The sequence below is a fragment of the Paramormyrops kingsleyae genome, chromosome 13 (genome assembly GCF_048594095.1).
Source record: "Paramormyrops kingsleyae isolate MSU_618 chromosome 13, PKINGS_0.4, whole genome shotgun sequence".
NCBI lineage: Eukaryota > Metazoa > Chordata > Actinopteri > Osteoglossiformes > Mormyridae > Paramormyrops > Paramormyrops kingsleyae.
In genome coordinates, this window is record NC_132809.1 from 7,028,999 (window position 1) to 7,037,406 (window position 8,408).

An 8,408-nucleotide genomic window follows, 5' to 3' on the forward strand; every position below is an offset into this window, starting at 1 on the left:
GTAGTAAGTGTACAGGTACGAAACAGAAGCGCAAGATGGACATCATCTCTGGAAATGATGCATCTGACTCTGTTACATTATGTTTCAGTTTTCTGTATTGATGCAAAACATGTAAATCTTGCATGGACACTGAATTTGTACTCAAATGTCACTTTTTCGTTACAAAATTTGCTGATGCATTTACTTTTTTTTTTTTTTAGTTGTAGGCAGCTGTTAACTAACATCAGGTGATTGTCAGTAAAAAAGGAAAACCCTAAATTTCTGATATTGGTGCCAATCTGTCAGTCTAGTGACTCAGCTTTAGTTGACGCCTTGTGTGTACAGTGGCAGGCTCGGTATGGTTTTTGAGGGACCCACGGTCTCCAGCGCTCTCAGCATCTCTTGGTGGTCCTGTGGAAAGTGGGAGCAGCAGCTCGGCCTCAGCCGGGGATTCAAGTTGCTGTTTTCTATTTGAAGACAGGGACACAGTATCAGAATGTGAGTGAATGGAGGATCCCTTAGTCATTAGCAGCTCCTCAGGCTCAGTGTCGCTGTGAAAATGGTCAGGTCCTGAGGCACAATGCGGGGAGATGTTGGATGTTAAGGTGTCACCATCTCATATTAAAATGAGTTGCATCCTGCCTGATTCATGAACGCACGCCATTTCTCTCTCTCTCCCCCATTTCTTCTTGATCCCACTGTCTCCTGGCTTCCTCTATATCTCTCCCGCTCTTTCAAGTGTGGGCATGATTAATATTTTCTGCTGTTCTGTAACCATGGCAATGAGGTCAGTGCTTACGATACTTCATTTAATCTTTCCACTGCTTTTGTTCCCATCTCCTGCATCCGGACAATGAGAGCCCTCAGCTGATGACTCCTAACCCCTGTTGTTTTCGATTACCCTCTTCCCTCCTTCTCTTTACCCTCCATTTTCTTTTATCCATTCCTTTCGCTCCCTTCTGCAATTTACATTCCCTTATTTTTCCTCTCTGCCTCTCTTTGTTCCCTATTGTCCCTAATTCTGACCCTTATTTTTGTTTATTTTTCCTATTTTGATTGTCCTGATAGATGCTGTGTTTTTTTTTCCCTAGTTTTTTTTATCCATTCTGTCCTATATTCTGCTTTGTTTCTCTTCTTCAAAGGCCCCTGCTGTGATTGGAATTAGACAACTCAGGGCAGTTTAATGCACTAATAATGCTATTCGTCATCTCTTTCTCTTCCCAACCTCCCACTCTTCTGTAACCCCGCCCCCCCAACCCCGTCACCTCTCCCCATGCATTTACATACTCACACGAGATTGTTAAATTGATTTCAAACTACTTTGATTCAAGTGGTGGAGTAAACGGCTGGGCACCAAGGAAGCATCACTACACAAAGTGAGACACTGCCCAGAGGCACACTCCAGGCAGGTGTTCCCATTAATGGACAACGATTTGGGCCTCTTCTCATCAGGAGAGGAGGACGTATCCATATCCATGTTCTGTGGATTGGCATCCATAAACACGCACGCAGCACAGCTTTGTTCCCAGGAACGCCGGGGCTAATCCGGGACGAGAGGGTATTCAGAGCTGCAGGAAAAACACTGACACTCATCTGAATAGAGACAAAGAGGAGGAGGAACGGGGGTGCTTGGAAAACAGGGGCGTCGCTCCCATTCGGAAGTGTGAAACAAAACTAGAGCCGATTCCCAAAAAAAAAAGAGTGTTTTAAGGTTTTCATTTTTGTAATTTTACACCTAGAGTGTTCCAATGAATAATTAATGTCTAAGAATCATTTTGAGTAATTGTTGTTGTTATTAAATCCATCCATCCATACCCCATACCCAGTACAGGCTATCATTGATTATTATTGTTATTTTTAGTAGTAGTAGCAGCAGCAGAAGTTAGTCTTATTTTCTCTTTTTTAAAGCAACAGTTATTCAATTTCTTACTGGGTCATGATACACAATGCCATGTTTTCCAAAATATTTTAGAATAAAGTACATAAAATTATTTCTTTAAACTTTACAGTTGGTACGATGTTGAAGATGAAGATCTCGCAAACTAGGAATCAAACAATTTTTAATTCCTTTTTAAAAGGAAAGTATCCAGAATTAAGCAAAAAAAACGGCACAAAAACATTTTCTGTTTCTGCCAGTGGGATGTAGCTGACGTTGCAAATTACCATCAGTGTCTGTGGATTCTTGAATACCTTGCATTCACATAACATGCTGATATTAGGGAAGAAAATCAAGGGGTTGAAAAAAATGGACTGGATCCGATTGCACAAACACATAAAACGGCCCTTAGTGGTTTTGTATGTTTTGATGTGACAGTCTATCAATAACCTCAGAGGGAAAATTAGACAGGTTTGCTGTCGGTTTTAAATCACAGGGGAGACCATGAAGCTGAGAAGCATGTAGACTAGGGGAGCAGAGCAGGTTTCAGGACTCAGGTCTTCTGTGTGGCCAGGAAATGTCACACATCAGAGTGGATTTCTAACCAGAGGATTGGGGTGGGGGGGGGGGGCTTCACACAATTTGTGCTGAAGACCAATTTTTATGGCAGCATTTCTCCACAGGGAATCTTTAGCCCACACAGCCCTGTAACATTCACCTTAGCAATTAATTTAATGTCTAAATTCAAACTCATTTCAAAATGATCAAACGATGCGTCTGGTTTTTGTGAAATCTAGCTGGACAAATTTTAGGAATTCAGTAATTTTTAAGGCACAACAAAGAAAATTATAGGAAAAAGTAAAGAGAACTATTGTTTTCTTTTTCTAACTTTTTGCAACAGCTGCATCTCTCCAGTGAAATTTATTTACTGATGAAAATCAGTGCTGTGGTTTTGTTTATGGGGTGACATGGTGGTGCAGTGGTTAGCACTGTTGCCTCACACCTCTGGGATCTGGGTTCAAGTCTCTGCCTGGGTTACGTGTGTGGAGTTTGCATGTTCTCCCTGTGTCGTCGTGGGGTTTCCTCCAGGTACTCTGGTTTCCCCTCACAGTCCAAAGACATGCTGAGGTTGATTGGAGTTACTAAATTGCATGTGTGAGTGTACCCTGCGATGGGCTGCCCTTGTGCCCATTGCTTCTGGGATAGGCTCTGGACCCCCCACGACCCAGTAGGATAAGTGGGTTGGAAAATGGATGGATGGATGGATGGATGGTTTTGTTTATATGTTTAGTAAAATTACAGATCCTAACTGAAACCACTCTCACTAGGGAGAACTTAGCTCATTTTGCCTTATGTGTGAAGTTTAAACTCTTTCAGTTTATCCATCCATCCGTCCATCTGTCCATTTTACAAAAGCGCTTCAGGGTCGCAGGGGGTCCGATACCTATCCTGGAGGCTATGGGTGCAAAGCAGGAAACAACTCAGGATGGAACGCCAACCCATCACAGCTTCCAGCTGAAAGTTCCAGTTGTGTGTTGTACTGTGTGTGTGTGTGTGTATGTGTGTTTTAAATTCTATCAAGCCGACACAGTGAAGAATTGCTGGATAGAAAGTAAAAATGTGTTTTTCAGAAATCTGAGATTTCTCATTAAGGTGCAGATCAGCCCTGAATAGTCACGCCACCATAAAATCGGACACCCATTGCAGTGAACGAGTTACAAACACTTCAGTCAGTGCATGTCTGTGCGTCAACTGGTGGCACATCAAACAAACAGGTCCCAGAGGAACCACCAAGTGTCCGTGCTGGCCGCCGGCGCCCCCTATCTGTGACAGGCAGGTGCAGGCAGCAACACGTGTGCCCATGATAGCCGGCCTGCCAACTCCTTTTGGCAGCTTGCCGGCAGTTAAAGAGCTCCTTGTGCCAAGGGACTGTGTTTGGGATGCGTGGGGGACTGGAGGGAGGGGTTATTTGCATACCCATGGATGTAAAATAGATAGAGAGCAATTTGAGGCCATTTGTCCTTTTGTTCTGTATCACAGCAGACTTGGCTTGGCACACTAGAGAGAGGCTGTGTAGGAATTTAAATATGAGCGTGTGCCAGGCCACAAAATATGCAGGCAGCTGAGGCTGAAGCTTGCTGGCACAACACAGGGGTATCCATGTCAATAGCTGTGCCTGGAAACTTAATCTACCCCCGGCCATTCCTGCTTAATTAATTGACAAATCTTTTTATTTTTTTATATTTTTTTTAAGTGACATTCATTTTTAATTCAAGCAGCCTTATTGGAATCCACTCTAGCATGATATTACTTTCTTGTGGTATATTTTTTGATGAGTTAAAAAAAAAAAACTCCATTCAAAAAAATGAAGGTGAGTCAGCTGACGTCTCCACCAGGTGGCTGTGGACCACAAGCTCCTGAGCATCTCTGAGGGTCACATTTCTTCATAAACAGTGCACAGGGCTCATTGGCAGCCAGAGAAAAGCGGGACACCGTCAAGCTGTGGAAAAAAAAAACAGCAAAAAATTTGATAATTTTGTTATCTCATAATAATGGAGTTTTAAAGAAATACCATACCAGATACTTTCTGTCTGAATTGAGTGAGTTACTGTATTATTTGAAGTCTGACATTCAGTGATTTTGGCTTGCTGTTTTAATAGGTCTAAAAATATTAATATAAGACTTTAATAAAATGTTTGAGTCACCAAATCCTCATAGCTGTCTGACAGCTGGTTTTATAGGGTCTTTGCTCTGTTTATGTACTTGGTTGGAGGCGTAGTGTTAAAGCGATCAAGGCCAGTTCATCCACAAGGCCGTTTGGTTGTTTAGTTTAGCCTTGGTCCTCATATTATTGGTCTGGCAGTAAAATCTGAACGCTTAATTTGATAATATCTTTGCAGCACCGGTGCATTTAAATGCATATTTATGTTTAAGGGCTGTATTAATTATCTTTTTTTTCCCCTGTGTCCTTCAGGTTTTAGAAGAATCCAGCAGCTTCATAGACACAGTGGGTAAGTGTTAGCATTGAGGATAGTGGAATGTAGTGTGCATCTCTTTGGTCCTTTTGCTTGTTTACTTCAAAAAAACATGTTTTTCTTCTTTGTTAGTAATAATCTGTGGGAATAATGCAAAGACATTTTAATCCTCAAACATGGAATGTTATGTTTTAACTTTAACCTTTGAAGATACTTTAACATTATAATCAACATATTGACCAAATGACTAATACTCGGTTATATGAAATATGTGATTTTAGCAGTTAACCATTTAACCATTGAAGTCGGTTCATTTCTATTGATAATTTACTCAAGTATCATAGCTGTTCTTAGTCAGTGCTTTGCCTTTACACTATAGCATTTTTATGGTGGACTCTGTGGATGGTATCCTATGAGGTCTTAAAGGGGATTTTTTTGAGATGGATTATTTTGTGATGGTTTTTGAGGTATTAATTCAGACATGTATAGCTGGGGTGCTGTGCTGTAGTACTCTGTTCCCAATCTTCACTTTCCTGCATCTTCAGAGTCATACTGGAGAGACAGAGACCTCTCCTTATCACCCATTGACTTTACCTTGAACTTGGTGGCCGACACAAGGGGCAAGAGGTCAGAGGACAGCCAGTATGTCAGGCCCAGCTGGTTTCAGAGATTAGAAGATGGAGGGTAATTTCAGTAACCAAGGGTGCTGCCTTAGGTGGCGCCATTAACAAGGTCTGATGTCTACATGTAAATCATGAACGGATGCTGCTGGCCCTGACCTTTGCCCCCGTCGCTCTGCTGCTCTCTGTCCAGCAGCCAAGCCTAATCTTAGTCTTAATGGGTTGAAAATGGAGTTGAGTATTGATCACCAGTCTGGGAAGGTTCCTCTCAGGCAGTGTACTGGTTTCCAGAGGGTCACTGGTAGGACAGCTTAGTCATCCCTCTCACCAAGTATTTCCCAGGCTCCCAGAAAGCCTGCATCCTCACCATCAATGACCCTAATGCTAACCCATGAATGACTGCCAACACATCCTCTTTTCACGTTTGAAGACACGTTCTGCATTATATGTTGCTATACTTTATTCATAGGATCATTTTATGTTGCTTCCTTCACCTTTAAGAGTTGAATAAACACAGGCCTCTTTCAGTTGTTCCAGATAATGTTCTTGCAAAGATTCAATTCAGGGCTCTAGTTCACAACCTCTCGTGGAACCAAACCACCCTCCCACACCTCCAGTGTCAAATGTTGACAGGCTTATGGTCCACGGACCACTCTCTGGGAGGTGACGGAAGCCCATGTCTCTGCTGGGTGTCTGCTTTACAGCTGTTGGCAGGGTGGGCAAGAGGGGGGAGCCAGGGATAGATGCACACCCTGCAAGCGATCAACTGGCAGCGAGAACAAGTACAACTGTCTGTGCAGCTAAGTGATGAAAACGACTGACTTCAGTTTTGCTGGGCAAGCAAAGCTGACCAGAAGCTGTCAATTCTGAGCTGAAGGTGTCCATGTTGAATTTACCCATGCTGAGCTTAATGTGTCCCTGCTGAAGGTTCCTATTCTAAAGGTATCCATGCAGAAGGTGCTGATATTGACAATGTCCTTGTGTGTCCAGTGTCCAGCACTGTGGGTTCACATGTTAATGGTGTCCATATTGAAGGTCTCCACATTGAGTTGATCTGCACCCATACTGAATATAGTCAAGTAGAACTGGTCTTTTCTGAAGGTGATGATGTTGAAAGTGTCCATGCTGAAGATCCTCATGTTAATGGTGTGCATGTTGAAGTCCATTTTCAAGGTGCTCAATTGAAAGGTGTTCATGTTGATGGCCTTCATTATGAAAGTTTCCATGTTGATGTAAGACACAAAATCTTACAGGCACAGATATTTTTTAGTGAAATGTGAATACATTGAGCATATGTATTTTGCATTGAAAGGAAATTAATGTTACAAGTAGTTAGAATTTTCTTTTTCCTTAAAAAATGTGTAATATTATAATCAGCTTGGCTTTACCTGAAATGGTTATGAATTTTGGTATCTGAGTGTGCAAAGACGTATTGTCATGCTCATACGTTAATGTGTGTCAGAATATGTGCATCCTTGTAGAATAATTAATGCTGAAAATAGACCTTGTGAGCATCTAACAATGAAGTAAAATCCCCTTTTAAATTGACTGTTACACTGATTTTTGGATCTTTTATTTGTTTTATGTGCAAGATGAATACTTTAAGACACCATTTGGCCCAGATTTTCTCAATATACATGTGACAAACTTTTGATCCCTTTTGTTGGAGTGAAGTTGGCAGCACATTGGTTCTACAGTTACATCATGCCAGGAGCAGAATAAATTCGTGAAAGCCTTCAGATAAAGTGGCAGCAGCGTGGAGAGGGTTACAAAGCAATTTCTATAGCTCTGTGACTCCCCCGAACAACAAGTCAGAGCCTTGTCATCCCACATGGAGAAGGTTTGGGACAGTAGTGAATCCTCACAAGCATGACAGTCCTGCTGAAATCTCCCAGAGAAAAAGGGGAAAACTGTCAAGGAAGTCAACAACATCCTGGATCTGCATTCTGCTCTCACATCTGCTAAGCTTAGTGTTCATGCCTCTACCATCAGAAAGGGACACGTGGCAGAGAAGGTGGAAACCTCTGTTCACTATGAAGAACATCAATGCTAGTCTAAACCCGCCAAAAAACAGTTGTTGTTGAAGTGCACTCAGAGAAAAGTGAAAGTGTTTGCACCACTGGGCCATTACTGAATCTCCATTAGGGATCAGTGAACGAACGAGTGAACCAACGGACTTAATCAATCAATCAATCAATCAATCTATCTATCTATCTATCTATCTATCTATCTATCTATCTATCTATCTATCTATCTATCTATCATCATTTTCAGATAACGATAATATAAATATGAGTATATATAAATACTGAAAATCTGAAACATATCATAAGCACAGGATTTTTACAGACTAACATGGTCAAGATCCAGACCTAAAACTCATTAAGGTTTGCGGCAATTTAAGCTCATAAATCCACAAATGTCCTCAGGTGAAACACTTTAGCACAGAGCAAATGGGGGCAGAATTGCTAAATTCCTCGCTGATGTTTTGGAATATGTCCGCTTGATCACAACTGGTGCCAAAATACCCAGACACATGCGAAAATTCAGACAGACCAGAGTACCTGTATGGATAGGTATCTGTGTGGCATATGGGTTTGTGTGGGTGTGGATGTTGATGTGCGGTTCCCCGGGGCAGTCGGAGGGGGGGTTGAAGGAGTCTGTGGTGTAAGACGGGGATGGAGCTGAGGTCGTGCTGGGGATGCAGGCCGCTCTTCAATCAGCAGGGCCGGGCGGAGCTATCTGGTCGGTGGCCGTCATCAACCACCCATCAGCCACTCCATTAGCCATTTGCCGGCCTGGCCTGGTACTCACCTCCCATGAATGCCAATAAGGGAGAATGGAGCACGTGACCAACACACACACACAGACATTCACGCAGTCTGATGCTACCCACTTGCAGGACACGCACACACATCGTCTGAAAACCGACAGAGATACAGAACATGCTGCAGGTAC